Consider the following 21,549-nt stretch of genomic DNA (forward strand, 5'->3'; position numbering starts at 1 on the left):
GGGGGGTTCAATTAAGTTAGCAATATATGGACTAAGCATTTAAATTTTAAATTGTAGAATTATATGTTGAATTTTAACCTTTTACTTAAGAAAACTCTGCCAAGGTACAAAGGGCATAGGAAAATGCAAATTTCTGAAGCTTCTTGCTATGAAGGACAATACCAGTGTCATAAACAGGGCAGGAGATCTTTCTCCTTTTTAATGCCTTTATTAAAAACATTCAGCTCAGGTTGGGGAGAAACAACAGGTCGCCCGCACCCCCGCTGCTCCCAGGAGTGGCACGGAGGAGGAGGATGATGCAGCTGTGTCCGCTGGTATGCAGGGAGAGCTGGGGCTTCCGTCCTCGAGGGAGTAGTGGGAATTCCGCTTTTTTGTTCTAACATTACAGGTCCTCTTTCTAGCTGACATCCTTTCAGGTTAGGGTGAAAAGTAAAAAGGATCTTAGCAGATACTAAGGATTAAGTTCCTCACTTTTAGACATTACTTAGGTTTAATAATTCCATGTTGGCTTCTTGTTTTTAGGGTTTTTTTTCCTGGAAAATTGCAAAATTTGGTGAAATGCATTCTCATCTGCATACCAGCTCTGATGTCACCTCCCCCTGCAACCTTCAGGCTCCTGGGAAGCAGCAGGGGGACAACTGCGCTTGATTTCTAACCATTGACAGGTAATTGAAGAAAAACTATTAACAAGAGGTGATTGCAACATGAAGCTATCAACAACAAATAGTCAACATTTCAACTCTCAGCAACTGGCCCAACCGGTTTAACTTTGCAGCCTTAAAAAAAATGGATAATTTGTTGGGGCGAACACACCAGGTGTGGAGACACGAGGCTTGACTCCATTTCAGAAGGCTGATTTATTATATATTCTATTAAAATACTACAGTAAAACTATACAAAAACAACAGAGAGGAAAAAATGACCAGAAGGCTACAAAGAAGAAGAATAGAATAGAATAGAATAGAATAGAATAGAATAGAATGCATAACAAAAATCTTGTGACTGCTCACAGGCTCAACACAGTTGGCTGTGATTGGTCATCAAGTGAAAACAATCCACATGGACCAATGGAAGATGCACCTGTTGCATTCCACTGCAGCAGATAGTTATTGTTTACATTTCTTTCCTGAGGCCCTCAGCTCCTCAGGAGGGGAAAAATCCCAGGAAAGGATTTTTAATAAAATATCATAGCTACAGATAACTTTTTTACTCATAACACCAGGAGAAGACCAGGGAATGCAAGAAGACTAGACTAAGGAGCTCCTCTGTCTCCAAGCTGATCCAACCAACAGACGTACTCAGATAAGCACCAGGGGACCACAGTGCACGCAGAAAGGAGAAAAGTTCAAAAGTTCAGTCATGAGGAAGACCACAGCTTTCGGCCTCAGAGACCACCAAAGACCCCAGTGTGACCACCACAGGAAACAACGTGTGCCCAGAAGGGCATGGATCTCATCGCCATGTGAGGGGAGGACAGGCGGGGCCAGGGGTTGAATATGCATGAAGAGATTGTGTAATGTCTTGCATATGGAACATGTTTGTGAACAAAGATGTGGCTCAGTCCAGGGCTCGGGGCACAAGTTTTCACGAGAGCCATCTCGCCTGTGCCAGGCCCTGACACGCATACCCACTTCATAAATACATCAGGTTGTGGAGTGTCACTATAGGACATGAAATAAAACAACACAGACACGCATCTCTCCAAGGTAAAAAAGAGGGGAGTTGAATTTCTGACTCCAACATTTACAGATTTCCAAAAGTGACAGTGGATTGGAGGGTGAAAGTGCCACCTCTCCAATGACACTGGACAAACCAACAGTCCATCAAATTTCTCCTCTTGCAGAAAAGAATGCATAACAATACGTTATTTGCATAAAGTGCGTGAGAAAGTTTGCTACAAGAATGTAAACATCAGAAGGCTTAGAAGAACTTGTCCTAGGGTGAGGTTATGATGCTTGCATCCCCAGTCGTGTGTTCTGTTAATGCTGGATATTACGTACTGTGCCTTCACGACTGGCCCTGAAGAGCAAGGTTTGTTTTGGTTTGTTATCAGCCTGCTCCCCCACGGCTGGCAGGACAGACAGACGGCGCAGTTCATAGTGCAGCTTTTGCTATTTGCTTTGCTTTCTGTTGCTTGCTTTGCTCTTGCTTCTGCTGTGCTCCCGCTTTGCTTTTGCTTTTTGGCTTCTGCTTGTTAGTTTAGCTAAGCAGTCCGGATTTTTCCCTGGACTGTTTTTCCTTTCCCTTTTTGGAACCACTCACACCTGCTCCGGACTGGGACCTGGGAAACACCGAGAGTTTGCATCCTGTGGCTGCAGCAGCTATCCCCAGCGCCGGAGGGAGCGACAGCAGAGCCACCACTGCCAGGAAAGACTTTCTGAATTTGTCATCCTTTTCAGATGGGTGAAAGCATTGTCATCTGGTATTGTTCATTTTGTGTGCTGGGGGTGTTTTGCCTGTGAAATAAACAGGTTCTTTCCACTTCTCTCCAAGGAATCCTTCCCGACCCGCTGGGGGGAAGGGGCCATGTGGGGTTGCTTTCTGGGAGGGCCCCTTTGGAGGTTTTCTCCCAGATTTACCCTAATCCAGGACAGAACATTAAAAACCAGGGTGACAGTGGAGTCTATTTATTCTGCAGATCGCTTCACTGTGAGCAGCGGTGGGGCCCCGAGGGGATGGGGCAGCCCATGCTGAGCGTCCCTGGGCTGAGGGACATTTCCTTCCGTGGGATCATCTGGGCCCAGACCTCCTCCAGTGCCATGCCCAGGAAAAGAGGGAAGCCATCAAGAGCATCTCCAGGGACACAGCCTGACCAGCAATGTCAGCAGGCAAAACAAAGCTCCTCCCTAATTAACACACACTGGATAGGACCTAATTGATGGGCCATCACCAATGCAGGGTGCTGCACAGGGTCTGCTGCTCTCAGCCAGGGCCAGATGGAAGGGAAGGGAAGGGAAGGGAAGGGAAGGGAAGGGAAGGGAAGGGAAGGGAAGGGAAGGGAAGGGAAGGGAAGGGAAGGGAAGGGAAGGGAAGGGAAGGGAAGGGAAGGGAAGGGAAGGGAAGGGAAGGGAAGGGAAGGGAAGGGAAGGGAAGGGAAGGGAAGGGAAGGGAAGGGAAGGGAAGGGAAGGGAAGGGAAGGGAAGGGAAGGGAAGGGAAGGGAAGGGAAGGGAAGGGAAGGGAAGGGAAGGGGAGGGGAGGGAAGGGAAGGGAAGGGAAGGGAAGGGAAGGGAAGGGAAGGGGAGGGGAGGGGAGGGGAGGGGAGGGGAGGGAAGGGGAGGGAAGGGGAGGGAAGGGGAGGGGAGGGGAGGGGAGGGGAGGGGAGGGGAGGGGAGGGGAGGGGAGGGGAGGGGAGGGGAGGGGAGGGGAGGGGAGGGGAGGGGAGGGGAGGGGAGGGGAGGGGAGGGGAGGGGAGGGGAGGGGAGGGGAGGGGAGGGGAGGGGAGGGGAGGGGAGGGGAGGAGAGGAGAGGAGAGGGGAGGGGAGGGGAGGAGAGGGGAGGAGAGGAGAGGGGAGGGGAGGGGAGGAGAGGGGAGGAGAGGAGAGGAGAGGGCTGTGTAGCCTCAGGGTCCGACAGGGCTGGTGAGCAGACCCAGAGACACAACAACCCAGGTGAAACCAGGCTTGTTTTCCAGGTCAAAACACTCGGCGTAGCTGGCCTGGACTTCCCTGTAGGGCACATGGGGGCTTTGGAGTCCCCCTAAGGTGCATGAGGGGCTGGGGTCCCTTGTGACACACCCAGGAATATTTTAGGTTTCCTCTGAGGCATGGAGGCCACTGGGGTCCACTTCAAGTCATGCAAGGGATTTGGAATCCTGTGTGAGGCATGCAGAGGGTTTGGGATCTCTCCCAAGGTGTGCAGGGTGCTGGGATCTCTCCTGAGGCAAATGTCACGGTTCTGGGGTCTCATTTCACATGTAGAAAGGGCTGTGGACTCTCGTAAGCGTGCAGGTGCTTTGTGTCCCTCCTGCTGCACGCAGTGGGGCTGGAGTGTCTGCTGAGGCACGCAGGGGACGGGGAGCTCCGGCAGTCCCTCCCGGGCCCGTGCGGCTCGGGGCTGCTGCGGCCCAGGGCCAGCCGCCGTGCCGGGATGGCGGTGGCGAGGCGCCAAGGCGGAGCTGCCCCGCCGGGTCACGCTGCATCGGCACGGCACGGGCAGTGCTGAGCGCCGGGCAGGCGGCACCGCCAGCCCAGGGGCCACAGCCTTGGCCCTGCCTCTTTTGGGGCCGGGCACAGACAGCCCCGCGGGACGGGCACCGCTCAGCGCCTGAGGGGACGGAACAGATGCCAGAGGAGCCCCAGGAGCCCTGGACAGGGCCCTGGCGTTGCCCGCCCAGCTCCCCCGGGCCTGTGGCCATCCCGGGCAGCAGGGGCTCGCTCTGGGCCATGCTCTCCCCGGACAGCAGGGCTCCGGGCCAGCACCCGGCTCCTGCCACTGCCCTGAGAATGCTGAGGGGCTTTCGGGGCGGAACTGAACTTGACAGGGACAGAATTCATAGGAGACTTGTTTTGGCCTTTTACAAGGTTAACTGAGAAACAACTTAAAATCCCCGGCTAAATTGTCTGCTTTAACGCGTGGGGATTCCTTCAAGACCCTTCCTAACTCCCGTGGTGCCGGGCCGGGCCGCGTCCCAGTGAGCACCAACACCCAGCAGCTCGATGGATGCAGCACGGCTGGCACCAGGGAAACGAGTCAGTATCCCTACAGCTGCCCGCTCTGCCTGCACGGCTGTCACACAACAGCAATGTTCCAGAAGGAACAGGCATTTTTACATCCTCACGACCGTGTGATCTTTGGTCCTGGTGGTGGATCAGAGAGAAAAGCCAAATGTGACAGACTAAACTTGACTCTAAGAGAGGGATGCCTCAGCAGAGGGTCTGGGGACCTGTGGTGCCAGCCAGTGGCCCGGCACTCGGACACAGCAGGAAGACCCCAGACTATCACACTTCACCTGGGAGGGTAGAAAAGCTCAGGGGTTCTTTGTTCAAGGTCCTCCAGAGGCACCAGCTGAAGCTGCCACAGTTCCATCTTGATAAAAGTGTTTAAAAAGATCCAGAGGTCTGACACTCTGCTGTGGAGGACATTCCACAGGTCATATTTGCCCAATTTTCCAATTAAAAAAAAAAAACACAAAAAAAAACCAACCAAACAAAATTAAATAAAACAGCAATTTGAATTATGTAGCTTAATATATATACAATTGAATACACTTAAAATATTGACAGTATCATTTGCTGTAAATAACGAATAATTTCCTCCTGATAATAGCGTATAGGCAAAAATAACCTCGCGGGGTATGCGTGGGGTACGGAGTGCAGGGCTTTTGGACCCCCCGTCACCTCACGTACAAGCTTGTCAAGCCAACATTCCCCTTTTTATGCTGTATTTGGCCATTACCATCTCCTCCCATTTTCAATTCATCACACTTGTATCACTGCCCTCATCATCACCTTTACCACTCATGCTCCACACTTCTTTAAGTAAGTTGCACCACTCTTTGGGGATCTTCTTTGAGGAAGGCCTCTCCTCTTCCTCCATGTCCTGTAGTTCACCTTTTGGATTACACATGAGCACCAAGCTGCTACAGTATAAGCCAATACTGTGTTCTAACATTAAAGCAGTGAATCTCATATAATCAACATTTGCCTGGTGTCCAACCAAATTCTCCTCTCTTCCAACTACATTTAGTCATTGTTATCTCTTGCTTCTTCCTGTTCTGAACAGCTGCCGGAGAACGGTGGGGAGAGGGATAACCCCTCCTCTCCTTTTCTTGCTTGGCATTAGACCTTTAACTGTTTTATTATTTCCAAATATTAATTACTGTATCAGTATTGATTACTGTTTCCATTTTGTGAATCAATCATCATGAATCATACCTATTTACCACACACAGTTCTCATCTGTTGGGCATTTAGGAGCTTTTCACTTTGCTTTGCACCCAAGAAAAATATAGCCCCAAATGTGCACAAATAACTCCTTTAGCATGTCCTCCTTTTCAGCTGGTTTTTCCATTGTTCTCTGCTATCTTGTCCTCATCTTTCCACAATTCCTGTGTCTATTCAAGTCCAGCCTGGCACAGTGCACGCATATGCTTTAGTTCTGTAGTGATTTATGCCCAGCCATCCTGCCAACCACACCCATTTCAATGTTGCAACAACCTAACTCTGGGCTGCACTATGTGAATCACACTCTGCTGTGTGAGATGGCAGAGCACCAGAGCAGGCACTGAAGAAGGGGCATTCGGTACATTAGTGAAGTGAGTGCTGGAACCTGGGCTAGCTCTTACAACTCCGGCACTACGGCAGGAGTCGGGAACTGCCTCGCTATGGGCATTTACCAGAGGCAGAGCCTTTAGTGCCACTTGCTCTCCAGTGCCAGACACAAGCCACGACAGGGACGAAGCACAGGAGAAAGGAGGAGGCTCCCTGTCTTCAGGTTCTGCAAGGAACAGCTTAGTCCAGGCGAAGAGAACAGGATGAAAAGCCCCTAGCTGTACTGCCCAAGGGGTTTTGTACACATACAAGTCATGGGGTGGATGCAAACAATGAACCAATAGGGAATGCTCAGGAGAGGAGTGAGGGGATTACATCAAGTGTCTGGGGCCAATTGGGGTAGGAGGGTGGAGAGGATGGGTCACAAGGGCCAGTGGGGCTCCCAGGAGTAGGGGAATGCCAAAGGGGAGTTGCAGTCAGGGATTGGCCCAAAGGTTGGGGAACCAAGGGGCTGGGTTGCCTTGACAGGCAGGGAAAGAGCTGGAACAAGGGGTGGGGAAGGACACGAGGGACAGTTTGGAGGGAGGGTAAAACCCACAGGTAAACCAACTCAGGAAAAAAATGGGGGCACAACAGAGCCCTTAAACAACACTTAAAATGAAATCAATAAAATAAATTTGAACTGCAACAATCAAGAGCATCTTGAGGGACGCAGCCTGACCAGCAATGTCAGCAGGCAAAAGAAAGGTTTTGCTGAGCAATGGCCCTTTGATGAAGCAAAACATTTACAATCAGGGCAGTCCATTCATGCAGACGGGCGCACACTCTGGGGGTACAGCTGAGGCCATGAGGTCACAGCAGGGCTCTGGGGTCACAGCAGGCTGAGCTCTCAGCAGGCCCTGAGGTCACAGAGGTGCCAGAGGTGCCAGAGCCCCGTGGTTGCACAGCAGCACAAGGAGCCAGCAGTCAGTCCCTGAGCACAACTGTTGCGGCAGCAGCGGCGGTGGCAGCAGCGGTGCTGACGTTGGGACAGCGGTGTCGGGACAGCGGTGGCAGCAAGAGCTGCGGGACTGGCGGAGGACAAGGCACCATGGCCCTTGCTCTGCGCCTCCTACTCCTGCTGCTCCTGGCCGTGGCCCTGCCTGCCAGGGCTGCCCAGGCTGCTCCGCTGCAAGCGCGGCGAGCAGGTGAGCCGGCAGCCTGGCTGCCCTTTCCCGGGACAGCGCTCCCTGCTCCCTGGGAAGCGCTGGGGATGGTTTTGCCCCAGGCTTTAGGGAGGGTTTCCTCTGTGGGAGGGAGAGAGACCCCACGGGCCCTGGGCTACTCCAGCCACCCCTCCAGAGATGTTGCAAAGGGCCTGCAAAGAGGTTGGAGAGTGACCAGGAGCCAGCCCAGAGCTCCCCAGGCCCCTGTGCAGCTTTGGCCATCTCCATTCACATCTGGCTCCCACAGCCTTACCCAACACCACTGCATTGCCCAGTTCCCTGTGGCAGAAGGGGATCCTAGCACACCATGGAAATGGTTCTGATCTCTGCTCCCTTCTAGACTGGAATAGTGACATGGGTTTTCAGGAAGTCCTGATGAAGGATGGTTTGAAGTTCTTTGAGGATGCTGGAGGCAAGTTTTCATTCTGTCTTTCCTGAGTGAATAATCAGGATTAATGCAACAAAAGCTCACTTACAAACCATTTCCCTTAACATAATCTTAAGGTTGAAAGAATCTGGAAACCTTGCCCTGCTCCCTTCTGGAGCCCTGAGGGCTCCCACAGGATCACTGTCATTGGGAGGAAGGAGCATTTAGCTTTCAATCTTCCTCCCGTGTGCAATGCCAGTGTGTCCTTCCGTGTGCTCTGTGCAGCCACAGAGAAGAGCAGAGAGGGAAGGGGCCGGGCCGGGCCCAGGGCTGTGCCCCGGGGCTGAGCCTTGTGGGCAGCCTGAGGATCTCCTGCAGTGCCACAGGAGCTCTTCTGTCCTGCCTTTCTTTGCAGCTGAACCTGCCGGTGAAGGCGCCACATCCAGGACTGAGGCTCTGGGAGATGCTGAGGGTAGGTCAAGGCCTTTCCCCTGGGAGAGCTGCCAGCTCAGAGCCCAAAGCTGGGCCAGGGAGGCAGCGCTGCAGGTGCCAGCACAGAACCATGCACGTGTGTGCCCGTGCCCTGCACGATCCCCTCACCGCTCCTGCGGCTCAGTGGTGCCCGTGCAGATCAGCAGAGATGGCAGAAGCTTCTGTGGCTGTTGAGTTACAGGTGTGTCTACAGGGAGGAGATTCATACGTACATTGGTGGTTATTGCCAACAAGACCACTCTGCATGGCAGGGGTGAGTAGTGTGTCCCTGCTGAACCCAAAGGCTGAGACCTGATTTTGTGGGATCCACTGCTGGGAAATGGAACTACTTTCTCTTAAGGTCCTCCACCAGAAGAGATCAAAGACATGGCAGACAAGAAATTCCTGGACCCATTAGAAATCATGTGGCAAATGCTGAAGGAACGTCTGCAGAGAAGGCAAGGTGGGTGCATTTCCCTCATGCTTCCCCTGGGTCTCAGCAGCCGGGGGCTTTGGCTGCACATCTGGACACGCCGTGCCCGGCACAGCAGGAAGGGATCCATGGCAGCCTCGCTGCCCCGCTGCTGCTTTCACGCCCTGCAGGGCTGTTTCCCAGCCTGGCCTGGCTGCAGCTTCTGCCCAGCCTCTGCAGGAAGGCATTTGGCATCAGCTGACTGGCAGCCCCAGTTGCACCACAGTCCATGCCCACCCTCAGATCCCCTGCAATTTCCTGGTGTCCAGGCAGATCAGATGTTGGGGCTGTTTGGGGAAGGAAGCAGCCTTGGGTTGTCCCAAAATCCTGGGTGTTTTCTGATCCTTATGCATTCCTTTCACAAGTGATGCCTCCTGAAATTGTCACCTTCCCCATTCCCAGTCAGGAATGTTTCCATCTGATCCATCTGTCTCTTTTTGCATTCTCCAGAAATCAAAGGAGAGCCTGTGGAGAAAGAAGCATTTCCCGGAGGAAGCAGGGGCTCCATGCCAGCCTCTGCTGAAGGAAGGGAGGCCATGCCAGGCACAGACACAGGAGGTAATTGCTGTGCCTCTGGGCCTGAGCCCTGCTGAGGCTTGAGCTGCCCTCTCTGCTGCTTGGCAGTGTGGGCACAGCCTGGACTAGAGCGGCACAGCCCAGGGGAATTATCCCGAGCAGGCTCAGGGCACTGAGCAGTCCTGCTGGGGCCCCTCCATGGGAGACATGTCCTGAAACCTGGCAGTGACTGCACGGGGTGCCCACGGTGGGGAAAGGACAGAGGGGGAGAGCAAGGCTCCAGTGTGTCCTGAGAGGGCCTGGCTGATTGCCCTTGGGATCTGGGGTGTTTCCCCACAGAAGGAGGGCAGGAGCGACAGAAGGAGGTAGGGAGGCATAACTGTGGCACTGCCTGCTGCAGTTTGCCTCAGGGATTTAGGGAGGATTTCCTCTGTGTCTGAGGGAGAGAGCCCCAGGGCCTTGCGCTGCTCCAGCTACCCCTCCCTGGGATGTTGCTGAGGGCGGGGAAAGAGTGTGGAGAGTGACCAGGAGCCAGCCCAGATCTCCCCAGGCCCCTGTGCACCTTTGGCCATGTCTATTCACATCTGGCTCCCACGGCCTTAGCCGACCCCCTGGCAGTGCACAGTTCCCTGTGGCAGAAGGGGATCCCAGCACACCCTGGAAAGTGTTCTCATCTGTGCTGCATTGTAGATGAGGGTGCTGGGAAGGCTTCTCCATCAGCTTGGATGAATAAAGTTTTGAAGCCCTTGGAGCCTCCTGCAGGTATGTTCTCAGTGTGCCACCAAGGAAGAATTGTAGACAAGCGGGCAGGAAGCAGGTGACAGAAGCTTCTGTGGCTTTTGTGTTACAGATGTGTCTACAGGGAGGACTTCTCCAGCTTCTCCATCTCCTACCTTGGATGCTATACGCAAGCCCAGCTACCATCACAGTGGTGAGTAGTGTGTCCCTGCTGACCTCAAAGGCTGAGCCTTGCTTTTGTACGATCCATTGCTGGGAAATGGAAATATTTTTGTCTAAGTTACTCTAACAGGGAAAATCCAAGATACAACAGATAAGATGTCCCTGCAACCATCCAAAGAGATGAGGAAAGAGCTGAAGGAACCCCTGCAGACAAGAGAAGGTGGGTGCATTTCTCTCATGCTTCCACTGGGACTCAGCAGCCGGGGTCTTTGGCTGCACATCTGGACACGCCATGCCCGGCACAGCAGGAAGGGATCCATGGCAGCCTCGCTGCCCCGCTGCTGCTTTCACGCCCTGCAGGGCTGTTTCCCAGCCTGGCCTGGCTGCAGCTTCTGCCCAGCCTCTGCCGGAAGGCATCAGCTGACAGGCAGCCCAAACTGTAACACACCCTGAGATCCCCCACTATATCCAGCCCTGCAGATTAGGAAAAGGGTGGCTGTTTGGTGGTGGAAGTGCTCACATCACGCTACTGTAATCGGGCCATTTGCCTGCTCCATAAATTTCACAAATATTACCTCTGATGCCACCGCCCAAGTGGGGAACAGCTCCATCTGATGCAGCTGTCTCCCTTCCTTTGTCAAGAGATGGACATAGTGCTTCAGTGGAAGGTGGCATTTCTTAAAGGAAGCACTCCATCTTCGGTTCCGGCCCCTGCTGCAGGAAAGCAGGCAAAGCCAGACACGGGCACAGGCACAGCAGGTACTTGCTGTGCCGGGCTCAGCCCTGGCCGGGGCTGTGTGGCAGCAGCTCTTCCCCCAGGGCCTGCCCTTGCCCGGCCCGGCAGCAGCCAAAGCTGGAGGCGCCTCGTCTTCCAGGCCTCTGGAGCTGGTTCAGAGTCCCGGGGAAACGGGACTGGTGCAGCAACGTCCCTGGTGCTGCAGCTGCTGCAGAGCTGACCCTGAGTGCCCAGAGGCCAAGGCACAGGAGCAGCCCCGAGCGGGAGCCCTGCCGCCAGCCCAGGGCCAGAGCCAGCCCTGGCACACAATGGAAACAGTTCTCATCTTGGTTTGCTTCCAGACTGGGAGGCTGGGAAGGATTCTCCATTAGCCTGGCGCTCTGAAGTTGTGAAGCCCTCCGAGCATTCTGCAGGTATGTTCTCACTGTCCCACCAAGGCGTAATGTTTGACTGACTGGTCAGGACCAGATGACAGAAGCTTCTGTGGCTGTTGTGTTACAGATATATCTGGACCAACGACTGCACCAACTCCTACCTTGGATGCTGCACAAAAGGCCAGCTCCCATCACAGAAGTGAGTAGTGTGTCCCTGCTGACCCCTCTGGCTGAGCTCTGCTTTTGTGGGGTCCATTGCTGGGAAATGGAACTACTTCCTCTTAAGGTCCTCGGACAGGAGAGACCAAAGACATGGCAGGCAAGAAATTCCAGGACCCATTAAAAATCATGTGGCAAATGCTGAAGGAATGTCTGCAGAGAAGGCAAGGTGGGTGCATTTCCCTCATCCTTCCCCTGGGACTCAGCAGCCAGGGGCTTTGGCTGCACATCTGGACACGCCGTGCCCGGCACAGCAGGAAGGGATCCATGGCAGCCTCGCTGCCCCGCTGCTGCTTTCACGCCCTGCAGGGCTGTTTCCCAGCCTGGCCTGGCTGCAGCTTCTGCCCAGCCTCTGCCGGAAGGCATTTGGCATCAGCTGACTGGCAGCCCCAGTTTCACCACAGTCCATGCCCTCCCTCAGATCCCCAGCAATTTCCTGGTGTCCAGGCAGATCAGATGTTGGGGCTGTTTGGGGAAGGAAGCAGCCTTGGGTTGTCCCAAAATCCTGGGTGTTTTCTGATCCTTATCCATTCCTTTCATAAGTGATGCCTCACCTTCCCCATTCCCAGTCAGGAATGTTTTCATCTGATCCAGCTGTCTCTTTTCCATTTTCCAGAAATGAACGGAGAGCCTGTGCAGAAGGAAGCATTTCCCGGAGGAAGCAGTGGTTCCGTGCCAGCCTCTGCTCCAGGAAGGGAGGCCATGCCAGGCACAGGCACAGGAGGTAATTGCTGTGCCTCTGGGCCTGAGCCCTGCTGAGGCTTGAGCTGCCCTCTCTGCTGTTTGGCAGTGCGGGCACAGCCTGGACTAGAGCGGCACAGCCCAGGGGAATTATCCCGAGCAGGCTCAGGGCACTCGGGTACTGAGCAGTCCTGCTGGGGTCCCTCCATGGGAGACATGTCCTGAAACCTGGCAGTGACTGCACGGGGTGCCCACGGTGGGGAAAGGACAGAGGGGGAGAGCAAGGCTCCAGTGTGTCCTGAGAGGGCCTGGCTGTTTGCCCTTGGGATCTGGGAGCTGTCCCAGCAGAAGGAGGGCAGGTGGGAGTGTAGGAGGGAGGGATAGCTGTGGCACTGCCTGCTGCAGTTTTCCCCCATGCTTTAGGGAGGATATTCTGTGAGTTTGAGGGAGAGAGCCCCAGGGCCCTGGGCTACTCCAGCCACCCCTCCCAGGGATGTTGCTGAGGGCAGGGAAAGAGTGTGGAGAGTGATCAGGAGCCAGCCCAGAGCTCCCCAGGCCCCTGTGCAGCTTTGGCCATGTCCATTCCATCTGGCTCCCACGGCCTTAGCCGACCCCCTTGCAGTGCCCTTTTCCCTGTAGCATTCGGGCATCCCAGCATGCCACAGATACGGTTCTGATCTCTGCTCCCTTTTAGACTGGAATCGTGACATGGGTTTTCAGGAAGTCCTGATGAAGGATGGTTTGAAGTTCCTGGAGGATGCTGGAGGCAAGTTTTCATTCTGCCCTTCCTGAGTGAATAATCAGGATCAATGCAACAAAAGCTCATTTATAAACCATTTCCCTTAACATTATGTAAAGGCTGAAGGATTCTGAGAATCTTTCCCTTCTCCCTTCTGGATCCCTGAGGGATCCCTCAGGATCGCTGTCAGTGGGACGAAGGAGCATTGATCTTTCAGTCCTCCTCCCGTGTGCTGTGCCAGTGTGTCCTTCCGTGTGCTCTGTGCAGTCAAAGAGAAGAGCAGAGAGGGAAGGGGCTGGGCCCAGGGCTGTGCCCCGGGGCTGAGCCTTGTGGGCAGCCTGAGGATCTCCTGCAGTGCCACAGGAGCTCTTCTGTCCTGCCTTTCTTTGCAGCTGAACCTACCGGCAAAGGCCCCACATCCAGGACTGAGGCTCTGGGAGATGCTGAGGGTAGGTCAAGGCCTTTCCCCCTGGGAGAGCTGCCAGCTCAGAGCCCAAAGCTGGGCCAGGGAGGCAGCGCTGCAGGTGCCAGCACAGAACCATGCACGTGTGTGCCCTCGCCCTGTGCAATCCCCTCACCACTGCTGCGGCTCAGTGGTGCCCGTGCAGATCAGCAGAGATGGCAGAAGCTTCTGTGGCTGTTGAGTTACAGGTGTGTCTGCAGGGAGGACTTCTCAAGCTCCAGGGCTGGATGCTTGGCTCCAACCCAGCTCCCATTACAGGGGTGAGTAGTGTGTCCCTGCTGACCCCACAGGCTGACCCCCGCTTTTGTGGGATCCATTCCTGGGAAATGGAACTACTTTCTCTTAAGGTCCTCCAAAAGGAAAGACCCAAGATACTGCAGCCAAAACGTCTCATGAGGCAGATGAATTCCTGAGACAAACACAGAAGGAAGCAGCCCGAGGACAAGGTGGGTGCGTTTCCCTCGTGCTTCCCCTGGGACTCAGCAGCCGGGGGCTTTGGCTGCACATCTGGACACGCCGTGCCCGGCACAGCAGGAAGGCATCCATGGCAGCCTCGCTGCCCCGCTGCTGCTTTCACGCCCTGCAGGGCTGTTTCCCAGCCTGGCCTTGCTGCAATTCCTCCCCAGCCTCTGCAGGATGGAATTTGGCATTAGCAGATAGGGTGCCCCAGCTGTACCGTGGGCCTGAGTTCCCCTGCCATTTCCCAGTCTCTGAGAAGATCAGGAGGTGCAGCTGTTTGCATAAGGGAGTGCACTGGCCCAGCCCCAATTACCTGGGCTTTTTCCTGATCTTTACCTGTGACTTAGACAAGCATTGCCTCATGAAGGTGCCACCTCCCCAGTGGGGAGTGTTTCCATTTGATCCAGTTGTCCCTTTTTCAAGTGATGGACCAAAAGGCTGTGCAGAAGGAGGAGCACCCAGGGAGAAGCAGTGGCTCATTGGCAGCCCTAGCTGCAGGAAGGAAGGCGATGCCAGACACGGGCACAGGCACAGCAGGTAATTGCTGTGCCGGGCTCAGCCCTGGCCGGGGCTGTGTGGCAGCAGCTCTTCCCCCAGGGCCTGCCCCTCCCCATCCCGGCAGCAGCCAAAGCTGGAGGCGCCTCGGCTTCCAGGCCTCTGGAGCTGGTTCAGAGCCCCGGGGAAACGGGACTGGTGCAGCAACGTCCCTGGCGCTGCATCTGCTGCGGAGCTGGCCCTGAGTGCCCAGAGGCCCAAGGCACAGGAGCAGCCCCGAGCGGGAGCCCTGCCGCCAGCCCAGGGCCAGAGCCAGCCCTGGCTCCCGACTGGGCAGGGGCTGCGCTGGGTCCTGACAGGGCCTGAGCCTGTCCCCTGGGGCTGGGGGAGCTGTCTCGGGGCAGGGAGGGCCAGGGGTGGCAGTGGCTGCTCAGGGAACGCTTTGGCCCATGTCCCTGGCAGCAGCCACTGCCCAAGCAGCTGCGCTGCCCCCGGGCTCTCCTCCCGGCCTGCTGGGCTTTGTTGGCTGGCACAGCCTGTGCCAAGGGCCGGCAAGGTGCCTGCAGGCCCCAGCTCTGGGGAAACAGAGAACGTCCTGCCCGTATCCACCGTGCTGCCAGCTCAGCAGTGCAGCACAGCACGGGCTCACGCTCCCCATTGCTTCCACAGATGCAGCCGGCACCACAAGACCTGTTCCCAATGCCCAGGATGGCCTCAGCAGGGGTTTCTGTCAGGGAACCGGCTGCTGGCTAGGGTGTGTGGCAGGCATGCTTTATTTGGAGCTTGTCTTCATGTTGTTCTGCATTGGAATCTGGTATTCCTGGAACAGAAAACAGTGAGTGTTTTATTGCCTGCCCCCTCCAACAGCTTCTTTTCAAAGTCTAACGTGGACAGGGAACATTCCCATTGAGGCTGCAGTGGAGATGTGGCCAGTCCATGATTGTCCAAATAACTCTGCTGAGGGTTCTGCTGCTGCCCAGTGCTTCCAGTGGCCTCTCAATTGCTGGGCCTTGTCCTGGGGGCCCCGCTGGGGCTGCAGCCAGGGCTGGCTCCCACTGAGGCTGCCTGGTCAAGAGTAGCCCCAGGGGCACGGGGCAGAGGCAGAGGGAGGTGGGGAGGAGAAAGAGCAGGGCCGAGGTTGCCCTTGAAAGGCAGAGGCGCTCTGGGGCCCGCTCCTGGCCAGGGACCCTGCCCAGAGCCGTGCCCTGCTGGCCGGGGCCTTGAGGGGCAGCTGTCCAGCTGGGCCCAGCTGTGCCAGCAGCTCCAGCCGTGCTGGGGAGCCTTGCCAGCTCTGGGCCCTGCTGTGCACGAGGGTCCCTGTGTGCCACTGGCAGCTGGGGCCTCAGCCACCTCCTCTCTGCACAGGAGCACCTCGGGACAGGAGTTGGAAGACGGTGGCTGCACCTCACACCCAGACAGCGTGGGCAGCTCCTCCAGCAGCAGTAACGGCCCGGACAGCCCTCTCAAGTCTTCTGTGAAGAGGACCCCAGAACAACAGTCTACGAGGGAACCTCCTTTTACCCTGTAGATCCCACTGCCACCTGCTCTCCCCATGGGCCTCCCCAAGCTGCCTTCATCCCTTTTTTTATCTTTGTCTGTCCCATCCCAGCCAACCCGAGTACCTCTAGGGACCCCAGGACCAGCCCAGCACCCTCCAGCCCTTCCTGAGACCAACACATCTCTCCCTCTGCCCCTGAGCCCCCTGGCCTTTCCCTCTAGGAATCACTGAAGGTGACACCCCCCCCACCCCACCCCCCCAACCCCCCGCTTGCAGGGTAGGCAATGACCTATTCTTCTGTTGAAATAAAGAGAAGGATCTTTGTTCTGGTTGGAAAGCAAAACCAGTGAGAGACTCCAAGTCAGAAATACAATTTATTAGAAAAAGGGAAAAAAATCAAAACACATACAATAATACAAAAGAAAAACCACTGACAGGCTCAGAATACAGCCTGCTGACACCCTGCTAGTTAGGGTGGTGGTAGCAGTCCAGATGAAATGGACTTGTGGAAGTGGTGATCCTGTAGAAACAATCTGGTAGCTCTCATCCTCTGGAAAAGCAGTGGGTAAGGGCGGCGGTTCCTCTGGGAATCCAGTGGAAAGACTGCTTGTTGTGTCCCAAAACCCAGATTATATCCAGCTGGGGATGCTTAGCTCCTCCACCAAGGGCAGAGCATCTCACAGTGGGGTGATATCATTCTGCCTCATGCTGTGGGTCCTTGATTAGCCATTAAACAGAAATGGCTCTGGGAGGGAGTTATCTCTGAGTCATGTGGCAAGACATTGATGGGCCCATTAACAGGAGATGAGGAAGAAACAATGCCCCTCCTGGTTTCAGCAGCTCTTGAGGATGGCATTAGAATACATCTTTACACTGCAACCCAGGACAAGCGGTCACCCCAGTGTCCAGGTGGCAGCAGCAGCAAAGCCCACCCAGCACCAGCACTGACTGAGCTCCATGCCCAGGAGGAGCCGTGGATGCCCACGGTGTGGGCAGGCAGAAGCCAGGCAGGGGCTGCTGTTGAAATGGAGGTTTTTGGGCGGGTTCAATTAAGTTAGCAATATATGGACTAAGCATTTAAATTTTAAATTGTAGAATTATGTGTTGAATTTTAACCTTTTACTTAAGAACCTTCTGCCAAGGTACAAAGGGCATAGGAAAATGCAAATTTCTGAAGCTTCTTGCTATGAAGGACAATACCAGTGTCATAAATAGGGCAGGAGATCTTTCTCCTTTTTAATGCCTTTATTAAAAACATTCAGCTCAGGTTGGGGAGAAACGACAGGTCACCCGCACCCCTGCTGCTCCCAGGAGTGGCACGGAGGAGGAGGATGATGATGCAGCTGTGTCCGCTGGTATGCAGGGAGAGCTGGGGCTTCCATCCTCGAGGGAGTAGTGGGAATTCTGCTTCTTTGGTCTAACATTCCAGGTCCTCTTTCTAGCTGACATCCTTTCAGGTTAGGGTGAGGAGTAAAAAGGATCTTAGCACATACTGGATTAAGTTCCTCACCTTTAGACCTTACTTAGGTTTCTTAATTTTATGTCGGCTCAATGTTTTTAGGGGTTTTTTCCTGGAAAATTGAAAAATTTGGTGAAATGCATTCTCATCTGCATACTAGCTCTGATGTCACCACCCCCACCCTGCTACCTGCAGGCTCTGGGGAAGCAGCAGGGGGACAATTGCGCTTGATTTCTAACCATTAACAGGTAATTGAAGAAAAACTATTAACAAGAGGTGATTGCAACATGAAGCTTGCAACAACAAATAGTCAACATTTCAACTCTCAGCAACTGGCCCAACCTGTTTAACTTTGCAGCCTTAAAAAAAATGGATAATCTGTTGGGGCGAACACCCCAGGTGTGGAGACACGAGGCTTGACTCCATTTCAGAAGGCTGATTTATTATATATTCTATTAAAATACTACGTTAAAACTATACTAAAAGAACAGAGAGGAAAAAATGACCAGAAGGCTACAAAGAAGAAGAATAGAATGGAATGCATAACAAAAATCTTGTGACTGCTCACAGGCTCAACACAGTTGGCTGTGATTGGTCATCAAGTGAAAACAATCCACATGGACCAATGGAAGATGCACCTGTTGCATTCCACAGCAGCAGATAGTTATTGTTTACATTTCTTTCCTGAGGCCCTCAGCTCCTCAGGAGGGGAAAAATCCTAGGAAAGGATTTTTAATAAAATATCATAGCTACAGATGAGTGTTTTACTCATAACAGGAGAAGACCAGGGAATGCAAGAAGCCTAGACTAAGGAGCTCCTCTGTCTCCAAGCTGATCCAAACCAACAGACGTACTCAGATAAGCACCAGGGGACCACAGTGCACGCACAATAGAGAAAAGTTCAAAAGTTCAGTCATGAGGAAGACCACAGCCTTCAGCCTCAGAGACCACCAAAGACCCCAGTGTGACCACCACAGGAAACAACGCGTGCCTGATGGAGAAGGAAGACTCGCTCACAATATGATGATCGACAAGTCTCGTCTTTATTCCCGAATCACTGATTATTATACACCCTTTAATTAGCTCATGCATAGTGCAAAATCCCAGCTCACCATTGGCTAACTAGCTATCAGCTATCTACGTGCTGTTTTTGGTATAACTATCACCACTTTCCCAGGCTATCCCGCTCCACCACCTGTGTCTGTGCATTTCTTCATCCGTGGGCCAAGGACACACAGTTTAATTGGAATGGCAACTCCCCTCATTCTCTATCTCGGTCAAATTAATCTCACTGTGAGCTTTAGCTCGGAGCCAGCTTGTTACAAAGCTCTCAACATTTCCCCCGTTTTCTTTTTGAGCCGGAAGTGTTGTTTTCCAAGCCCTTTCCATCATCTGACTCACCATTCTTTGTATGCAATTAAGCAAGCATGGTAATACAAGCATTAGCAATACTATCACACAATATCTCTATAGCATATTGATACAGAATGATCTGATAAATTCATACAACACATACTCTCAAATTCTTCACAACCATGGCCTTGAGCTAATAATAAGAAATCGATTGCTGCTCTATTCTGCAATACTGCATGATTTACACTTTGTACATCTTGAGACAGCATGTCCACTACCTGGGAGGTGGCGTTCAGTTCGTCTTTGGCCCAGCAGCCTAATTGCTTGGCCAAATTCATGGCCTTATTAGCTGCCCCTCCAGGTTAAAGTGTAGCTACTCCTACCTGTTTCAGCTTGCTCCAGAATGTGGGTTGCCCTATTTGGCAGTCCCTCTGGAGCGAAGAGAACAGGACTTAAGTTGCTTGATGCAGTCGTCTAGTGCCTCCTCAACCCCACAGTCTTTTTTAATCGGTCCTACAGTGGATGTCTGTGTGAGGGGCACAAGCTTTCGACAGCGCGAAGCTATTATGTGAGTACGCACTTGCTTTTCTACTCGCTCACACAAGGTCTTAAGTTGCCAAGTAACATATGCCAAAATAATTTGCTCCGGGGCTTCATACAAGTCTAACGATCCTCTCAAATCAAGCCCTGTAAAATCCCTTAGTGCTTGCTGCCACGTGTTCTGCAAGTTCCAGGAGAATCGGCAGCTTGGGCACCAGTTCTGCCGAACGGTCGATTGCTCCAACCAAAACACCTTATTACAGCCTCCACAGTCTAGCACGATCCATGCAGCACATTTATTGTCCCCACAGTCCAAGCATGGCTGTGATTGAGGGGCTTTTACTTCTACCGTAAGGTCCTGACACCACTCGATCCAATCGTCAGGAAGATGAACACAGGCACATCGCGCATCGTTAGAGTAGGGCTTAAGGTGTTGCAAATAGGGTCGCAATATCAGCGTCAGTTTGTTGTGCACCCTCTCTTTGTCCTCCGGTGACAAGGCCGCGACAGTCCTCAACATCTGGTACAGCTCGAGTCCACTTCGCGGGGATCCACAAGGGTCCTGTTGGAGAGGAAACACAAAGATATCCCCTCCCCCAGTATAGTAGCCTGGCAGCTACTCCTGCTACATAAAGGGAGTCAGTCACAATATTCAAAGGACCTTTTAAATTCATCATTGACCATACTACAGCTAAAAGTTCCAATGTCTGTAGACTGTCCCTGGCATCTGCATCTAACAAATGTTGTCACCACTGTCTTTGCTGTTTCCATGTCACGGCTGCTCTCCTGGACTTTTTACCAGCGTCCGTAAAGGCCGTGATAGCCCCCCTTAATGGTGACAGACTCTGAATGGGCTTTGTTATCCAGTCCCATTCTGTCATCCACTGGAGGGGACTAGGATGCATTTTCCCAGTCTCCACGACAGCTCCAGCTCCTAAAAGGGCTTCCTGGAGCTCCCCAGAGTTCACCAAATACCAGTCAAGCGTGTCCTTTTTAATGGGCAATCGTATTGTTGAAGGCTCTGCTCCTGTAACTTGGATTGCCCTAAAACGTCCTTTCTTTATGAGGGATGCAATCATTTCAATTTTCAGTCTCACAGTTTTCTGTTGCTGTAGCGGTGGAGAGAGCCACTCCAATACCCTGAGCTCCCCCGTTTTCTTTTCAAGCTGAGACAGGGCACCTGTTAAAACACAAACAAATCCCACATCCCTGCAGGACTGAAGAATCTTCTCAAAATCTTGGAGGTGAAAAATGGGTCCTGGTTTCATTTTGCAATGTTACATAAAGAAATGTTAAAATAAAAGTAATTAGGAATTAATTTAGATAATACACACAGTCAACAACACATACAAAATAAAAAAATTACTAAACACTGTAACACCGAACTCTTATCCCAGAGTCTGCAACAGCTGACAAACCTTAAAATGACAGAGAATTGGAGAAACCATGTCCGGATTCATGTTTCTCCAAATCACCTCTGAAAATGGCTCAGCTGTCATAGATGGTCAAATTGCCAAGTCAAAAGGACTTGAATACTTTTTGATGCAGAAAACATCTGGGTTGATTGTCAGTCACTCCATCCAAATAGAGCTAGAGCTTGGCCAGAGCCCAAACTCTAATTGGTGAGTGTCACTTAACACATTTTTTAAACAGGGCTTTTAAAAACAACTGTTATAAACAAGAAACCTTAGGGTTACAAACCAATCAAACCAGCAAATAATTGAATCCTTCTGAAGTTTCTGTCAAGACAGAGATTTTCCAAACACAGCAAACTTCTTGAATTCTCTGCCGGAGTATTCCTGTAATAATAATTAAAAGAACTACAAAACTGGCAATTTGGATAAAAACCCTCAGAAACATCAAAATAGTTAGGAAATAAAAAGACAGGATCTTAAAGAGACACGTGTCTTGTAGGTGATCACACAAAAAAATAGAAAAACACATGAAAGCTGGCTGTAAATACTGCAACAATATCTTAATAATAATTCTTATCACAAAAATCTGAAAACTCCTTAACAAGAAGTGCTTGAAGGGGTTAAGACAACCTTCCTAAAGTATTCATCTGGTATTAACAACAGTCACTATCTATCAGCATTACTTACAAAAACTAAAAATAACAAAGATTATAAACTTAATATCAATAATTCTTAAAACTTTGAATCTTGGATAGATATTTTAAAACAAAACTGAAAAAGATGACAGATAATCTTAAACACAAATAATTTCACTTAAATTAAGGATAGTCAAAATAATTAGCACATTTACATCCATTTATCTAATGCCATCTCTTAATGAATAGAAGAAAGCAAAGACTATAAAGCCCATAGTATACAGAAATATTACAGTTTAAATCTTCTCATATGTAGTCCAAACAGAAACTAGGAAGTTTACT

General features: G+C 52.4%; 1 protein-coding gene and 2 long non-coding RNA genes across 4 annotated transcripts in view; all 3 read left to right on the forward strand.

Annotated features, from left to right (window-relative positions):
- Positions 1 to 21,549, forward strand: part of LOC135307580 (IQ motif and SEC7 domain-containing protein 1-like) — a 95,866-nt gene that overhangs the window by 70,697 nt on the left and 3,620 nt on the right. The window contains exon 1 of one of the 2 annotated variants that reach the window (XR_010368305.1): positions 19,424 to 20,401. The exons of the other annotated variant lie outside the window; for it this stretch is intronic. The gene's annotated coding sequence lies outside the window, so the exon portion shown is untranslated. Of the gene's footprint in view, positions 1 to 19,423; positions 20,402 to 21,549 lie in introns of those variants that run through there. 2 annotated transcript variants of the gene reach the window in all.
- On the forward strand, positions 8,193 to 9,283 carry LOC135307277 (uncharacterized). The gene is made up of 4 exons (XR_010367981.1): positions 8,193 to 8,254; positions 8,456 to 8,527; positions 8,615 to 8,716; positions 9,176 to 9,283. It is a non-coding gene; the product is annotated as an uncharacterized LOC135307277 (long non-coding RNA).
- On the forward strand, positions 13,278 to 13,799 carry LOC135307587 (uncharacterized). The gene is made up of 3 exons (XR_010368307.1): positions 13,278 to 13,339; positions 13,542 to 13,613; positions 13,701 to 13,799. It is a non-coding gene; the product is annotated as an uncharacterized LOC135307587 (long non-coding RNA).

This window comes from Passer domesticus, chromosome 9, assembly GCF_036417665.1.
Source record: "Passer domesticus isolate bPasDom1 chromosome 9, bPasDom1.hap1, whole genome shotgun sequence".
Lineage (NCBI taxonomy): Eukaryota > Metazoa > Chordata > Aves > Passeriformes > Passeridae > Passer > Passer domesticus.